General features: G+C 29.8%; 1 pseudogene; it reads right to left on the reverse strand.

Moving 5' to 3' along the window:
• The window catches only part of LOC109342440, a 6333-nt pseudogene continuing 2260 nt past the window's right edge, over positions 2813-6885 (reverse strand).

Below are 6885 nucleotides of genomic sequence, written 5' to 3' on the forward strand. Positions count from 1 at the left end.
GATTTTATTATAGTGATATGAATAAGTTCTTCAAATACAAATTATAATCCAACTTTTTCTTCTTTAAGAATTCAAGTAATGTTTATAACATGTAAATATTGAAAACTTAAGCATCAAGCAATAGGAATGCGGGTTGACACACATGAGAGTGTCTATCAACACATTACATAATTACTTAATTTTTGCTTTATGTAGTTGAAAAACATTTTCTCACAACCATAAAATTTATTTCACTAACTTCGTCCTAATCATAAACTTCACCTACAAAAATAATTACGAGTCACTCAATTATTTGAATGTTCAATTTAAAAAAATTAATAATTATACAAATCGAATAAACTCAACTTCAAATTACAATATTTTGTACAAAATACTATATTTGACATTTATAACATACAAAATACACATTGTGAACAATAAGAAAGCGGGTTGGTAGGCATGGTAGTGCCTGTCAACACGCTAGTTATTATAAATAAAATAGTAAAATTGTGTCATGTCAATATTGAATGAATTGGAGAGAAAATGGTACACTATTTAGATTTAAGGTTTGTTGGGAGTTGGATTTTGGAAGGAAAATAATGTAAAGGAAAGACTTAAGAGTCATCTCATAAGTGTATTTCATGACTCATAAGTATTCTTTTTCCATCAATTCCCTCTAAAATTTAACTCTCAAACTAACTATTAATGATTATGCACTATTTATATCATTGAGCCAACTAATTATATTTCTAAAATAGCACAACTAACCATATTTCTAAAGATAATACAACTATTATAGCTAACAAAACCAATGTTGTAAAAACCGTATCGTACCGGCTAGTTCAACCGGAAAACCGGTGAACCGGACCCCTAACCGGTACGGTATAGGTGTTGAACCAGCCAAGTATCAAAATCGATCAAGGTGAACCGGTCGGTATTTTACTAAACCGGCCGGTTTATACACATATATTTTTTTTGAAAAAAAACTTAAAAACCCATTACAAGGTGACCCATCTTTCCAACCGTTTTTCAACACTTCAAGACACATGCTTCCAAGGCATACTTATATTACACCTTTTGGTTCCTAACATTCGTGTGTAATCTCAGTGACATTTGTGTAATATTGGAGTATTGTCTGAAGATATAATTTGGTGGAAAAATATAATATCAATATGAGACAACTTTGACTCTTTGGTGTTAAATGTTAAAACTCCAAATTTATTTGTTTCGTAGAGTGAGTTGTGAGCTTATGTCATTTATTTATATTTTGCGGTTACTAAATGATACTTTTGGATTGATATATGTTTTGTAATTTAGACTTTAAATTTGTTAAATACTTAAAGTTGTTCGTTTATGTGAATTTTGAGTAGATTATAAATATGGATTATAAATTTGAGTATCTACCTATTTGAATTTTTTTGTTATAGGTTTATATATATAAATATAAGTAGGTATGTCCGGTTTAACCAGCATGCGGTTTAATTATTGAACCACCAGTTAAACCACTGTACCACTATACCAGTACCCTGACGTTTGATAACCGATACAGTTTTAACAACACTGAACAAAACTGAATTACAAAATCTATTTTAAGAGTCTTGCTTATACTTGTATGAAGAATGATCTTTTTGCAAAATAAAATCATTCCTTCCTAGTTTTTCTAACCTTGATAAGCAATTACACTGACATATTTATTCTTATTTTGTTCTCACACATTATTTTATAATTTATTATAATTCCTTACAAAATAAAAATAACATCAATTTTTTTCCTCACAATGGCTAACATCATTTTTATTCTTATTTGGGTCCAACAACTCACCTTATTCTTAATGAAACATCTACATTTTTTTGTTCCCTCACATTATTCTTATGTCTCGCTCCTTGTTTTTTATTCAAGAACAAAATTCATAAGATAAGAATATTAGAGAGCAGATTAACAATGTTTTTATTCTGTTAAGAACAATTGTTGTGGTTGCTCTAACACCCCTCATCAATAAAAAAAGGAATATGAATGGTAAGAAGAAAAATGATATATCATTCTACTAAATTTTTATATTAACCTTCCTACTACAAAAAAGTAATATATGTCACAATGTGATATTTTATTTATTAATGATCGATTTATAAATAACATGTGTCACTTTCATGTGGTCATGAGAATTAATAAGAGGATATAATAGGATGATATACCATTATTATGGTAAGAAGTAAATGTATTGGGTACTTCAAAAATCTCAAAGCAGGAAGATGAATTGCATTAAAGAGAAATGTGGGAGGTTGAATAGGCATATTACGTGAAATGTGATCATTTAATTACGAGCTTCTGCTTTTCCTTTATAAACCAAGGTAGACTGATGCCTCATAATTCAACTTTGCAGCTTCTATTAAATTTTCGTGTCTTTGTCCCTTTAGAAGAAAAGATGTTTTGTTTCAGCCTCTCCCTGTTGTTATCCACAATATGATGATGCTTTGAATGGAGTAGGGCTCCTCTCCAATATTTGAGAGGCTAGTACTGGAGTTAGATTATGACACATGTCTAAGCAGGAGATCAATGACTCATATTTTAAGTTGTAATTTAATTTAAATAAAAAACAAAAAGGTAAATCTGAATTGAAGAGAAAAGAAAAAGATGCATAAGAAATGACTCTTCCTCTTATCACTGTACCACCATCATTAACTCATCCACCGCCCTCTCATCTCATCCTGTTAAGACATCTCAATCCACAACCACCTCAACAAAGATGCTGCTTGGGTATAATACAATTGAATTAGAGAAAAGGACAAAAACAGAGGAAAAGGCTTTTTTTTCTTCAACACTACAACAATTTCAATCATTCACAAAAAAGAAAAGGACTTCCACCAAAAGCAGAATAGTCATCCACCACTTCATCTGCAATATTAAAGATTTTCTTATAACAATCTTCACAATCATATTGTAATTAAAATTGTAGTTGTATTTTCCTCACAATAATATGAAAGTATTGTAAATACAGCAAATTCCAACCATGAAAGCAATATGAAAATAATGTAAATATAACAAATCCCAACCATGAATATTTTCAAGGGAAGCATTATAGGCCTAGTTGGTACAGAGAACATGTATTATCTAATGAAAAACTTGAGGGGCACGGGAGGAAGTGAGGGGTGGTGGAGGAGGAAGTAGGGAGAAGCATAAATGGGTTGGAGGTAAGCCCAGGGAAACTTGATTGAATTGATGGCGGTGGCACAGTGTTGAAGATGAAGAGTCACCTATGTATTTTTTTTTTTTTTTTCTGCAATTCCGATTTACCTTTTTATTTTTTATTTAAATTAAATTACAACTTAAAATATGGACCATTGATCTCTTGCCTAGACACATGTTACAGTCTAATTTCATGCCTCTCCCGTATCTGAGAGGAGTGCTACTCATGAGGGTTATTCCCCCTACTTTTGGTTAAGCTATAATGAATAAAACGTGGGTTCTCCTTTATTTTTTGTTTTCTTTAGCTTTTCTATGTGAGGCATTTGAATTCGAATATCAATTAAATTATGTTTATCTATTTGTGTCTTCTATTATGTTCTGTTTTCTTGTTATTTTTGGCAGTGATAGATGAAATACTCAATAATCTACATATACATGGGATGAAATACTCAATAATCTACTCTATGTGTCATCAATTCTAATTGGTTAAAAAAAATTATTTAAGTTAAAATTGTTATTATTAAATATTTTTTTGACTAATCACACCCCTGACCTATGGAATGATACAAAATAATGAAACAATAAATATGCTCCTATATTAACTTAATGGGTTTTAATAATTAAATAAAAATTCGTACCTAATGAATGTAGGTTTTTACATTGTAGCCCAGTTAGATAAATAGATTGTTTAATCTGATTATTAGTTAAAAGTTTGTGTTACTAATACTACTATTACTTATGTTCCACCTTATAGCTGCCATGATTGTTATACTCAATCAACCAGCCCTATTAGTATATTAATGCAATACATTTGTTAAATTCAGGATTTCTTAATATGCATCTTCATCTTCAATTCTTCATAATCCATAAAGGTTAATTCCTACCAGGTGGAATTATCTATGCTAAACTAATTATATCTCTATATCTCAAACCAATCGAATACCTCAAGATGTAATAATGGTAAATTTAAAAATTTACTTAATTTTTATTTAATATATATTAGTGATATTAGGTTAGGGATAGGAAATGATATAGAAGATCTAAATTCAATTTCTAACACTTTAGAAACCTATGTGGTTCCCTCATCAACTATTTGCCAGCTGAAAAAATGGATTTATTGTAACTATTGTTTTTTATAAGGTTATTGTTCTTGTCATGTGTAATAAATGTTTGTACATGCCTCAATTAAATGGTGGCATTAAACTTAGTAACTTATGTTCCTATTCTCATTTTAACCAACTATACTATCTTTTTGATGTAAAATGTAAGGAACTATTATCTTCTATTTGTTTATTATTCTAATATTTCATTAATTAATTAACTATATTTGTTTGCGAGAAAAACTTGTTTGAAGACATATGTAACATGTCATATTTGGAGACAAATGCATTTATGTATTTTTGTTATATAATTTATGACTAAATTTTACTTAGAATTAAATTTTTAATGTGTTATCAAGAGTTTATTAGTTGTCTCTACATACATTCGTCTCCACACAAATCTATCTTTTTTGTTCATTGCCTTAAGCGTTCATTTGGTTGGAGGAGAAAGAGTGAGTAAGAAAATTGAGGGAAGAGAAGTTGTAGAGAAAATGAATTTTCCTCATGTTTGGTTGATAATATAGTTATGGAGAGTAAAAAGTACTAGGACACACCATTTTTTCCCCATCCACAGTAAAATGACAAAACCAACTATTTAATCATTTTATTCATTATATTATTATTTATTTACACACATTTTTTCCACAACTATTTTTATTTTATATTTTCTTAATTCATAAATATTGTTTAAAATTATATTAACATAATTTTTTCAATAAATTTTAAAATTGTAATTGTTAAAAATTTAAATAGGAATAGAACATTTTTCATATTCTTTTTAGTTTATGAATATTTTTGTCATTCCTAAATTTATATTATTTTTCTTTCTCTCATACTCAATGTAAAAATTTACTATATTTCTAGGTCCTAACCTTGTCTTACTCCCTTCTAGCTATTATCTTATTATTTACTCTTCAACCAAGCAAAACAAAAAAATTCAAATTAATGCTCAACATTTCTATCATGCGCGAAGAGGAATATCATAAATTCATTTATTATATGTTAGACATGATATATTCTAATATTCTCACTAATCATGGCAGGTTGATAAATAATGACTCAACAACAGCCAAATTGTTGGTGCAATGTGTGCCAGCAGCCTCAACCATGGTGCATCAAGTTCCATCGCAAGCCTCGATCAGGATACAAGCCTTGGTGCACCAAGCTCCATCACCAAGTTGTCTTACCTGTCTCGGTCAGATCTGGAATTATGGTATTCTACTTTGAATATCAATTAAATATTGTTTGTTTATTTTCTTATATTCTGTTTTCTTGTTGTTTTTGGCAGTGATAGATGAAATGCACAATAATTTGCATATGCATACTGTAACTTGATTCACTACAATAGATTTTGTATTTAGTGGAGGTTTTTTATGCGAGTAGCGGAGGTTTTTAACCTCCGCAATATAAATCGCGGAGGTTTCAAAAACCGCTACAGTTATGACCGCTAGAAGCGTTTTGCGGAGGTTTTAGAAAACCTCCAGTACCTTTAAATTCGCAGTGGTTTATTTGTGGAGGTTTTTGACCTCCACTATTTGAGGAGGTTTTTAACCTACGCTATTTGAGGAGGTTTTGTTAGTGTTTACCATTGAGGCTTTAAACCTCTACTGTTTGAGAATGTTAATTGTGGAAATTTTCAACCCCACTACTTGAAATAACAAATGGAGACATGCTAGAAGGTATTTCAACCTCAATTTAATTTCATAATTTTTACAACTTTAGTGTCATTAATTTGTAATTATTATTTAAATATACAATACTAAATAAAAATATTCTTAGCAATAATAAAATTTCATTGCAAGTAACCAAGGTAGCGTAGAAAGTTGAAAGAGTTACAATTCATCATTCGTTTTAAATTCAGATACACCAAAAAATCTAAAAAAACTAAAAGTAGTCTCATATCACACTTTAAAAACAAAATATATAACAAATATCCTAAATGTTGTTGGCTCCGATGATCCTCTTGCACCCAAAGGTGTATTAGGCATACTTGCATCATCATTTCCCTGAAATAATAAAAAACATTAAGAATTATTGCATCATTATATACTAACTAAGAATGTAAAAATAACAACAACACTTCCTTGTTTAATGATGAAATCCATAAAACAATCTTAACACTGTAGCAAGTGTACAATACTACATGTGTAAAAAGGATATGTATCAACAATGTCATAGCTGATACCCCAAATTGTACAAATGCTAACGGTGAATACCTCTTGATTTTTATCAACGCATATAAAGACTATGTATCTATAGGCAATAACTAATAAGTAATATGCCAAATGCAAGGTAGACATGCAAGTCAGCAACATGCACGTTCATGTATAGTTAGACAACATATTTTGCTAGCCTCCTGGTGACAATTTATACTATATCAAACATTGAACAATTTATACTATATCTAACCAGAAATGGAAACTTTCAAAATCTCATTATATTCAAACCAGGAAATTCAAACAAACAAACAAAATATTGAATATAATAATGGTACTTGCACATACATGTGTAAAGAAGTTAGCCAATCCTCCAGGGATCCCTCCTTCTTTCATTATGATGTAGGACTTAAATGCTGATTCCAAATTGTTGCATCTTTCTCGCCAATCATTAGAAGATGAAGATG

The sequence above is a fragment of the Lupinus angustifolius genome, chromosome LG03 (genome assembly GCF_001865875.1).
Source record: "Lupinus angustifolius cultivar Tanjil chromosome LG03, LupAngTanjil_v1.0, whole genome shotgun sequence".
Classification (NCBI taxonomy): Eukaryota; Viridiplantae; Streptophyta; class Magnoliopsida; order Fabales; family Fabaceae; genus Lupinus; species Lupinus angustifolius.